General features: G+C 38.8%; 1 protein-coding gene across 2 annotated transcripts in view; it reads right to left on the bottom strand.

The window, feature by feature from the left end:
- Positions 1–12,103, bottom strand: part of LOC134349284 (uncharacterized) — a 163,076-nt gene that overhangs the window by 29,558 nt on the left and 121,415 nt on the right. The gene's annotated exons all lie outside the window — the stretch shown is intronic.

Below are 12,103 nucleotides of genomic sequence, written 5' to 3'. Positions count from 1 at the left end.
TCTTTATAGGCATCGTGATAGCCTATCTGTAAAATCATGCCATGGTGCAGATCCTAACTTTTTTTTTGCATTTTTGTTTTCAAACTGCTTATCAGAAAGATTAGCTGAGATGGTTTTTCATGTCTCTTCATCTCAAATGCCATCGCCCGAGCACTGCAGTCAAAGCTTAATCTTACCCATTTTTTCTGATAGATTAGGAGCAAAAGATGCAAGGGCACAATCAACATCAGTCTTGTCTTTCAGCTGTTCTGAAATCAGATGCTAAGAAGAATCACTCATTTCAGATAATAACCATGTTAGAAGGTGACATAAAATTAATAAACCAAACTTCAGTTTCTGTTTGGAGTATCTGCAAATCTTTTTGGCTGAGGCAGAAAGATAGTGATCTTTCAAAATGTACTCTCATTCTGTATTTGATTTTTCTTTTCCCAGCCAATGTGAAAGTAAATTCATTAAAGTATCCTTGCATCAGACTTCAAAATGAGAAAGGCAGTGGTAAGTAAGATGGAAGTAACATACAAGTAGGGCTGAAAGTTGGACAATACCATTTTGTAGAGTGCAAACACATACTATTACCCTGTGCATCCTTTCCCTTGTATCAATCCAGCTTTTGCAGTCAAATTGCAGCTGCTCATTTTATTCAGGTTCATTGCTCCTCTATTTGCTAACTCTTGTAGGAAGCCCTCACCATCACAGCTGATCAGTGGTTTCCATTATGCATGGTGAATTTGTATTTTTCCTTCAAAAAGGTTTTTCTTTTGAACATCTCACTGACCTGCTTACCACTGATTCATGTCTCCTTCACTAAGATTATAGTAGGATAGCCTGAAAATCCTTCTGTGGCTTCTCCCTTGCATCATTTTTGTTAAAGCTAAATGCTGTTTCTTCCCTATTTAATGTTGGAGCTTTCCTAATCTTTACAACCTAATATGCTTTAAAGGCAGTAGTTTTGAGGTTCTGGTTTATCAGAAGCATAACAGCCAGCTGTGAAACAGATCTCACAAAATAGCAACAAAATATTTTTCTTGATATTTTTAGGTATTGATAGAAAAATGCCTTAAATATAGTGCCGTATACCTACACTTGCCTATTTGAGCAGTTCAAGAGGGCATCGGTTTGATTAATCCAAAGGGCTGCACTTCTGCCATAACACTATCCTGGTGCCATCTTTATTAACATTGACCTATACTGGAATTTTGAAGTGGTTATTGAGTTTGCTTTATCCTAAAGATTTTTGTTGTTATACCATTCTTTCCACTTTGTGTCATGCTGAAAGTTTCCTAAATTCTATACTATTTACATTCCATCTTTACTTGATTTTGATCTTCAGTTGACCCCCTGTACAGAATTTTGTGCTTTGTTTATCACATAACCTAGATCAATCTTGTTGCCGTAAACTTAAACTTAATTTCTAATATGGTTTCTATCCCTCCTATCACTCATTGGTAAGCCTTTGTGGTCACCTTGTATCTTAATTATGCCCAGAGGGAAAATTATCACCTTCCGTAACTCTTGGATGCTGTTTCTTAATTCTTGCATCTAAATTATTTTTGCAAGAAAAATGATGTTTCTTAATTTTCTGAGCTTCACACCAGTTAATTACATTGACCCCTTTGGTTATATATGGCTGTTTATTCACACCTCTTGTTACATCCATCATCTGCGGTCATAGGTAGGCACATCATGGCTACTATTGTTTTACCTGGCTGAGTATGGTAGATTTGCCCAATTCCCTTAAAATAGTTTTTTATTCTAATATTGAAACCAAGCTCTTTTTCTGTTTAACTGTTTGGTTTCTCAATATTTATTTTATTTCTTCCTCCGCTTCAACTTTCTCAAGCATTTTAAATTAACAGCATGAAACAATGTGTTCGGCATCAAAGCTTGGATACTATTCCTTGCAATTTTTCTTCTGTTCACCTTTTTCTGAAGCTGCATATCTGATTATCTCCTTTTTTCTGACCTGACCTATAAATGTTACCGCTTGGCCAGGCATATTTTTGTTTAATGAGGCTATCACTTTGCCCTCTTGCTGGAACTTCTAATATGAATTGTTACTGTTTCAGTGCCCCCTAGAGTTCTGTGGCATGTAAATAATTCATAATTTTGCACCCTGCACTAATTGAACGCATCCAGTATGTTTTTTAACCTTATTTTACAATACCAAAATTCAAGACCACATTAGTGAGATGTAACACGAGACATAAGACAGGAGCTGAATTAGGCAAATTGGCTCATTCCACCATTCAATCATGGCTGACTTTATTTTCCCTCCCAATCTCATTTTCATGCCTTCTCCCCATAATGTTCGACACCCTTACTTATTCAGTACCTTGCAACCTTCACCTTAAATATGCCCAATGACTTAGCCTCCATAGATGTCTGTGGCCATGAAATCTACAGATTCACCACCCTCTGGCGAAAGAAATTTCTCATCTCTATTCTAAAGGAATGTCCTATTCTGAGGCTATTTCCTCTGGTCCTAGACTTCTACTACTGGAACCTTCTAGTCTATTTAGGCCTTTCAATGTGGCTCTCTAGCTCATTTGATTACCTCCATATTATAGAAACTGATACAAGATAATTCAGATAAGTAAACAAATATACTTTCTTTACTTCCTTCAGCTTCATAGACTACTCTTTTCTACCCAATTCCTTGCATGCTTTGAAGGCTCAGCTTTTAAGCTATCCTCTCATTTCATCTTTCCTGTTCCTACGTAGACTTGTTGCTTGTCTGTATACAGTACTGCAAGAAACAGGATTTTCCTCCCAAGGTCATACAAGTTGTATCTCCATTTGAAGCACGTTTACGTTTTGGTGTGGAAATATAAGTGGGAAATAAGCAGCTGGTTTTGGCAGAGCTGCCTCAACGAATTTAGTACAAGTCACAGCTTGAACTTAGTATTTCGCTAGTTGGAAGTGGTATCCCACATACTCCATAAACAAGCTCAAGGAGGGTGATGTTCTGACAGCTTTTCCTGGTTACACTTGTAGGCTGTGATTAATTAACTCTCTGCCATTTTAACATGCAATCTATTATACATAGTTGCTGCCTAAGTAGAAGCCAGAAGGTGGGTTTGATTGGGATGGGTGTTTAATCAGTGTAGTTTATGAGCTATATAGTCATTAATCGTGACGATTTTATGATGTTACAGAAGAATGAGTGTAAGACTAGCAAGTCTACACCTATGAATTAAACTTACAAATTAGATGGATTTTTACGATGGAATCTACTTTAAAACAAGCAGCACTGTCCCTAGGGATAAGCTGATATTTACACTACTTTCTGAAGAGTTCTTAAATCACATTTTGAAGAAATTAAAAATATTTTCTTCAAATGGATGTGAAGAAAATACTATAAAAGTAAAATCCCCACTGCCATAAGCAAATGTAAAGCATTCTGCTTGACTGCAAGCTTGAGAGTGCAGGGTCTGAAATATTACATACAAGACCAGTTTCACTAGCTAAGAAGAAATTAGGCATTTGCAACAGAAGGATATAGCAAATGGTCAGTGGATTGATTACTGGAGTCGGGGATTGCTTAAGCAGAGTTTGGAAGAACCCTAAAGTGGTCTTAATTGAGATCATAAATTTCTCAGTTCCTCCTGGTCAGAATATTCTTCACAATCTTAAAATAGGTCATTCAGAAATGCATGAGAAAAATTACTTTACCTAAAGGATGTTGAATCTTTGCACTTGGTTATCCAAAAGGAACTCTGGAGACTTGGTTATTGGATGAAATTTCAGACTATCCTACTATAATCTTAGTGAAATGGGCCCTTATAGCTCAATTCATCCATGATAAACAAAATGTCTTCCTGAACTATCCCCATTACCTGCCTTTGTACCTCTATCCTATCCATAAAACAGTCCAAATCTCTCAAATGTTGCAAATGTTATAACGTCTACTGCTTCCTCTGGCAGCTTGTTCCAGGAAAAATTTGCCTCGGGTTCACCTTTCAGTCTTTTCCCTTTCATTTATGTCCTCCAGTTAGATCTCCTTACCTTGAGTGTTTCTTATAAGTTTGATTTTAGCTTGGCTTTCCTCACTCCAGGGAAAATGGTCCCAACCTACACAGTCTCAATCATAACTCTAGTTCTCCAGTCTTGACAATATCCTTTTATATCGTTCTACATCATATCTTTTCTACAGTATTGTGACCAGAACTGCATACAATATTCCAGCTGAAGTTTCACCAGTGGTGCCCTTTCTGATGAAGGTAAACCTGCCATATGCTATCTTTGCCACTTTGTGTTGCCATATTCAGGGAAACTATATACTTCTTGACCCTGAGTCTTTGTTCTACAGCACTCCAAAACCCTACTATTTATACTGTTGTCTTGCTCGCGTTTAACTTCTCAAGATGCACTTGTCCGAGTTAAATTCCATCTGCCATTCCTTTACTGACTTTCCCAATTCATCTAGATCTCAGATAATCTTCATTGTCCAGCACATCATCACTTTTGGTGTCATTCACAAACATGATAATCATGCTATATTACATCCTCGTCTAAATCATCAACATGTATAACCAGCAATGATCCCTATAGCACAGCACAGGTCACAGGCCTTTGTTGTTTAAAAAAAAACATCCACTACCAGCCTTTAAATCCTCATACCAAGCTCATTTTGCATCTGGCTGGCTAACTTACCTTGATTCCCAAGTGATCTTCACCTTCAAGCTTAGGGTACCATGTGGGACTTGGTCAAAAGCTTTGCTAAAATCAATGAGTACTGCCCTGCTCTTGTTACTTTTCTTGGTATGAATTCCCATGCACAAAGCCACGTTGACCATCCCTGATCAGTCCTTGCCTTTCCAAAGCAAATGGATAATGTCTCAGAATTTTCTCCAGCAATTTATCTACTACAGATATTAAAGTCATCAGCCTGTAGTTCCTTGGCTTGCCCTTGTAGCCCATCCTAAATAAAGGAACATTAGCTCCTTCCAGTACCTCACCCATGGTTAAGAAACATATTAAAAATTGCTGCCAGGGCTCCAGCAATTTCTCGTCTTCCCTTAGACCATGAGACAAAGGAGTAGAAGCCGGTCATTCGGCCCATCAAGTCTCCTTCCCACAACTTTTAAAGGGTGAAGATCAGAAGAACCACGGTGAGTTGACGTATATATGATCACTTGAATAATAAGGAAGGCACAAGGCTCCAAATGGCCTACTACTATATACAGGGAGAAAAAAAGGAATCTGAAAAGACATAGGTTAAGTGTTTAGGGGTAATGATGCAAAGTAAAAGGGGATATTAAAATACCAACATTTAGGGCAGCAATGAAGATCCGCCATCTCCAGTGGTCAAGGCTTCCTTCATCATATCAGTAGCTTGGTTTTCACTATTGTCAGCCATGCAAGTTCTGGGTGGAGACTCAGGAATGCTGTTGCACTCAGGTGTAGAAGGATTCTTCATTGCTGTTTCCATAAGTTTTGTTTTACCAGTCAGGGTTTGAATCCCTGAACCCAGAGGACCAGTGGACCACTCAGTCTAGCCTCTATCCTTTGACCTATTTAGCATAGGTGACCCTACTAAGAGCCAAAGCCAAAAGTTCTGACTCCATCTGACGTAGCTCTCCAGGTCATTGAGGCACGCAAACCTCCAAATCCCGGCAAGGTTGCAGTCCTCTTGGAGGCTATTTGAAAGAAGTTGACTTTTATTCCATTTGTATCATTTATTCCCTTTTTGACATGTGGCTTTACTAACACAGGCAGCATTTATCCATAGCGAACTTGATGGTGAGCCATCCCTGAACCACTTATGATGAAGGCACGACAGCAATGCTAACGAGAAAATCTGCAGACGCCGGAAATCCAAGCACCACACACAAAATGCTGGAGGAATTAAGCAGGCCAGGCAGCATTTATGTATGGAAAAGAGGAGTAAACATTGACTGTTTGCTCTTTTCCATACATAGATGCTGCCTGGCCTGCTGGGTTCCTCCAGGGTTTTGTGTGTGATGCCAGCAATACTGTTGGCTAGGAAGTTTCAGGATTTAGACCTAGTGACAATGATTTTCAAATTCGGATAAACACACACAAAACGCTGGAGGAACTCAGCAGTCCAGGCAGCATCTATTCGGAAAAAATACCGTCGACATTTCAGCCCAAAACGTCAACTGTACTTTTTTCCATAGTTACCTGGCCTGCTGAGTTCCTCCAGTGTTTTGTGTGTGTTGCTCAGATTTCCAGCATCTTGTTAGTGGTTTCAAATTTGGATGGAGTGTTGCTTGGAGAGAGGTTTTGAGTTGGTCATGTTGCTATCCACTTGCTTCCTTTGTCTACTGTGTTAGATGCTTTGGGTTTGAGCTCTGCTGGAGTAACCTCAGTGAGGAATTGAAATGCTTTTTCTAAATATCATTGCAACCATGATATGGATAGAAGGTGTATTTAGGTGAATGGGGTGTAATCTGTTGTTGCTCAGTTGCATTCATTCATGCATGTGGGGAGTTTTCCATCACATCCTGACATGTCTTTAAGGCTTTGCCAGGAATAACCAGCCTCTGACATCCTTTAACAATATTTCTGGCTATCTAGATATAAAACATAATCACTAAAATGTTAATGGTAGGGAGCATGGCCATAGCAATGCCAGTGAAAATCTCGGGTAATTGTTTTTGGTTATTGTCTGGCTGGTGTGGTGGTAATTTTACCATTTTTCAACACATTCATGTGCCATCAGGTGTGCTTACCAGCTGCTGTGGACCCAATCCAACGACAGTATTCTGGATCAAATAGCTTGGTTGGTGAAGGTATCATCCTTAGTGGTGGGCACTGCAATCACTCACCCAGAGGACTTCAGGTGCTCATAAGTTTTGTTCAAAGTGGAGGAGCACTGATTTGTCAGCTAAGTGAGGTGGGAGCCGAAGTATTAGAAATTTGACTTTACACCATGAGACTTCATGATGTGTGAAATCAATGGTGAAGACCCCAGGACCATTTCCACCCTCCCTTTTTCCAGATATCACTTGTCATTTTTATAAGCCGCAATGGCAAAAGACAACATAGTTCCTGCCATGAAAGACTTAAGTAATTGGGTGTATATATCAAGAATGTGGTAGTTATCACCGTGACTTTGGGCCCTGTGCAACTCTGTGGACACGAATTCTCCCTGGTGCCATGTACTGAAGTGCACGTTGAAGACAGCAGGACTGGCTTTCATAGGGCTCAGCACTTGGTAATCGATTTGCCGATTCTCCAGTTGAGGAATTCGAGATTAAAAGCCATGCTTCAGACTGACTGTAACATCAAAATAGCAACTGTTGTCTCCCCTGTCGCTGTGGAAGGAGCAATATCTGTCTGTCCCTAGTTAATGAGAGAGAGAGACCCCATGGGATGTCGAAATGCTGGAATGAACAGTTTCTGATGCACTATCATGGTCTCTGTTTGGGGGTTTTGCTGTTGCTGGCATGGTGGGTGGTGGGAGCTGATGCTTCATGCCAGAAGAGGGGCAGGGGGCTTTGAGGTTCTTGTGTCTTTTTTTCTGTCGTTCATTCCTTGGGGTTTCCTTCTGTTTCAAGGATATCTGCGGAGAGTAAGAATTTCTGGTTGTATACTGTATACATTTGCTGATATTAAATTGAACTATTGAGTTTAAATTCCATAACAACCATGTTGGGATTACTGTACTTGTGTCTCTGATTGTTTGCCCAGAAAATGGATTACTTGTACAGTAACCACCCTGCCTTTATTATGCCTTATTGAGTTGTGTAGCAGGTGGATGAATTTGAACTAAGCGGAGATGGCAAGAAAGAACATATTGGGTCGAACTTGATCATAATACTGTTGAAAATAATCAACATGAAAATATTAAGAGGAAATATTATGGTGTTACACTATTAACTGTCGAGGGCATAGAAAAGCCTGTTTAATAAATGGGATGAAAAGTATTTTTAAAGTTAGTCTCTCTAAATTAGGTTTGGCTAATTCATGTATATAAGTACAAATCTAAACTTCCTGGGGATACCACAAAGGCCTTATTGAGCTGATTATAAGGAACTGCTTTACATATATATAATTGAACCTCTGTCCATTCATGATAAACTTAAAACTCTGAACAGGAGGTGATTGGTGGACATTAGGCATGTGATGAGGAGAATCTGAAAATGCAGGTTCCTCTGTGGAGTCTGTTTTCTAAAATATTATAACATCATTTAAAATGGACTAAAGTTATTTGCTAAGTGTTTACAAATCAGAAATGGGTAATTTGTCCCAAATGGTTTAAGTTTTGTTTAAAGTTTTGACAATCCTCCTCCTTGACCTTTGTTACAACACAATTTTCTTTTGTGCCCCTATGATGTCTCCATAACCTTTTCATGACAGAATTGCAATTGTGGGTGGTGGGAATCACAAAATCAGGCAGCTCGTGAGGAATGATTGATTGTGGTGAGTGGTCATTGATCTGACATATACACTTCGTTGACTTTTCTTGCTGAGTTTTTCCAGCATTTTGTTTTTAATTCAGTATACCAAATTGCCTTATTTCTTGTTACAAAACAGAAACCTCCAACATTTTAGAAAAGAACAGTGGCCAGGATATTCAGTTTGGCATGACGTGGAAAATCATAGTGGGATTAAGCCCGTCAACCAGCACCACCCTACACTATCACAGACATTCCCTTTGTCCTCTCCTCCTCCTACACTTCTGCATCCAGCTGATGGCCAGTAGCAACGCACGCAGTGCTGGAGGAACTCGGTGGTCAGCAGTCTTCTTTTGACGGTAATAGAACACTATAATGGAATTTCTGGTGACATTCCTGGCAGTTCTTAAGGAACTCAGATTACTAGTTTCTTGGCGTGTCCATCATATTCTCAACATGAATACTTTAGCATATATATTGTGACTGCGAGACTTGAATTGGCTCTACTGGCTAGGGAATCTGTTTCCCCAGACAATGAGCCTACTGCACCTGATAGTTATTATTTCCCAAGTGGGCGCCCAACCTATTACAGTATTCTCTATGCCATCCAGCATCCATGGGGAACGGAGGGTGATAGTTGCACAAATATGACGGTTGCATGAGAACTGTTTAAAGAAAACATTGTTGTATATTACACAATAGTATTCAGTATATAACCCTAAGATAAATTAGAAAAATATATTTAATCATTGAGTTCATGAAGTCTTAAGCTTTGCAACTTGTGATTTATAGTCATAAATCATTAAGAAGATAATTTTGAATTCTTTCATAAGAACATTATAATTTTCACTTTTTTCAATCTTTTACACATTTCCATTTCTGTTTTGATATTAGAACCTGTTTTCATGTGGTACCTTTGCTAGGAGTGTTCTTAACCAATGTGGTAGTTAGACAGGAGAATAGTTATGAAACCTGACTGGGGTCACCCACCACTTGTGAGGGACTGAGAGTGAGCTGCTGTGCTGTACGCTGATGGGAGATGGTGTTTGAACAAAATCACATTCGAGCCTGGCTTACCAAATTCAAATTTACATTTTTGAATAAGTTTTATGAAATTGCTTAATATATTTAGAGTTTTTTCAAGTTGCATGAGAATTCTAGATGTAAAAATACTAAATAAGCGATAATTTACCATCGGTAATTAGGCTGCATCTGTTTAACTGGATACTCTTGAAGTTTGTCAAGTATGTAAATCCATTTATTTCCACCACAGTTTTAAAGATGGGTCTACATGAATTCATTATCTCCACTGAGGAGGAAGGTGCTGTTTTCTCAAAGTGACAGCATACCAACTCCCCTCCAATTTTTCATGTAGTCTTTTAACAACTGAACACTGCATTGGCTGCTGCTCAAGTCCTGGTCTCCAGTAGGTTGCCCAATGGCTATCATGCCATACTATAGATTGCCTACCATAGTATTCTCTGAACTACACTATTCATGCTGAATAGTCTTACATCTGCTCTGCTGTAGTGATTAATGTATTCCAAAGAGCGTTAGAATCAGTAAGCAAGTATACAGGACAACCTTGGCTTTGAACAAGAGTTCTGGTGTCTCACAGATCTAGGAGTCTGCGTTGGACCCTACCTCTCGTGGAGTTTGCGTTATTTATTTGTGACCACACAGGTTTCCTGAAGGTGCTTTGGTTTCTTTCCACGTCAGGAAAATGTGCTGGCATTTTAATTGGTGTCTGTAAATTATCCCTTGAATTGAGTTAAAGGCAGAAAGAAACAAACGTGCGTTGATAAGAATGTGTAAGTGGCAATGGTATAGGAAAACAAGGGGAATAGCACTGTTCCTCTGCGAGCTGAATGGCAGCTTCCTATGTTGTTGAAGAGTAGTGATTTTACTTCGGTCTTCACTTTTCATATCACATTTGCTTGTTCTGAAATTTTTTTTCTTTCGATTACTTTTATACTTGAGGTTCTAAGTCAAGTAATTTCAATTTGTGACCTCTGAGATGGGTGGACAGATGGTGCATTGAAGATGAAGGACAAATATTCATAAATCTGTCAACAATTAATTTCTCTTGCTTCCGGCAGTAATGCATGGCCCGCTTCTTCTCTAAACCTAACGTTCAGAACTTTGTTTCAACTTATCTTCCTTCTGTTGAATCTCTAATGATCGCCAAGCGGAGGTTGTTCAGCGTGCAGTACATATTTAGAATTTAAAATGCGTTCGGATCATTTATGGGTTTGGAATCTCGATGACCTTTTTATAGGTGTATATTCCTATATACACTTATAAAGAGATAGATCTGAAGAGTTAATATCAAGGTGTTGACTTCCAATTGATTGTCGAATTGTTCTGTAAGAACATTTTGTGTTGCAGATTCATTTACTGGATCACGGAAATATCCAGTAAAATACAGAAGGAAGGCTGTTGGCCCATTTTTCAAGTGCCAATCCTCTGAAAGGTTGTTCTACAATTCAACTTTTTAAGACTCCTATAATACTTTGGTACTTCTAGAAAAGATTTTTAAAATGATTATAGATTTCAATCATTTTTTTCAGGAAGGAATTCTCTTTAATAATTTTGTGAAGTCAGTGAAGTTTTAGAAACTACACAAGGGACACTTGAGTCAGAGGGCAAAATGCTGTAGAACTTGCAGAATCTTGCTCTGGAGTTAAAACAAAAAGTGTGCCAAATTATTGTAAAAATGTCCCACCTGTGAGAATGACAGTTGGTTAATTGGACAGTGTAGCAATTAATGCACAGTATGTGCTTAGTTTTGATACAGTGGGCATACAACAAACACCTTTCCCTTAATTTTCAGAGGTCATCATGGGGAGCAGTTTCAAAACCAAAATAACAACCTGAAGAAGTCTACATTTTATAATGTACCTATTGTTTGTCTCCCACTTGAAAATACTGTGGTTTTATTTATTATTAGCTATGTTTGAGAATTTAAATTATAAATTAGATGATTTGCATTTACTTTTAAGAACAAGTGTATAACTTTGAGTAGAGGATAAATGAAGTGCATAAATAAGTGACATACAGAAGGTCCTGGGTGTCAAATTCATGACCGTTTCTAATAACTTGAGCACACTCCCATGGTCTCTGAACTTAAGAATGCATCGCAAATATCCCAGGTTGCTCGTTGCAGTGAATGTTTCCCCGTAGGCAGAACATGTTACAAAAGGAAAGGAGGTGACAATTACCAGTCACAGACAACTGGAATCTGGTGTAAAGATCACCAGGGAGTATTTAGCTGTCAATCAAGTATTGAGGTTGGAGTACTGGTAAACAAGTGGTTGATAATGGTAGCAAAATGAATTATAACACAGAACTATTAAGAGATTTTGATGAGGGACACATGCTTAGTAGGTATCTGAGAATTCAAAATTTTAAAAAGATCTGGGCATGTTTTGATGTCCTGACTGCATGATAGTATCACCCAATGAGGAGATGTACTTAAACCATAAAACTTCAAAGTTTGTTACATCAGGATTGCTAGTTAATGTAGTAATTCTAAGATAAAGGAGATAAATCCTATCTCCTCCACTGAGCACATCTACACAGGGTGCTGTTGGAGGAAAGCAGCATCCGTCATCAGGGACTCCCACCACCAGGTCATGCTGTCTTCTCATCTGTGCCATCAGGAAGAAGATCAGTAGCCTCAGGACTCACAGTACAGTACCAGGTTTAGGGACAGTTACTGTATTAACCTCAACCATCAG

Source organism: Mobula hypostoma, chromosome 7, assembly GCF_963921235.1.
Source record: "Mobula hypostoma chromosome 7, sMobHyp1.1, whole genome shotgun sequence".
Lineage (NCBI taxonomy): Eukaryota > Metazoa > Chordata > Chondrichthyes > Myliobatiformes > Myliobatidae > Mobula > Mobula hypostoma.
Note: the sequence above shows the minus strand (reverse complement) of the source record. Positions and strands in the feature narration are given on the sequence as shown.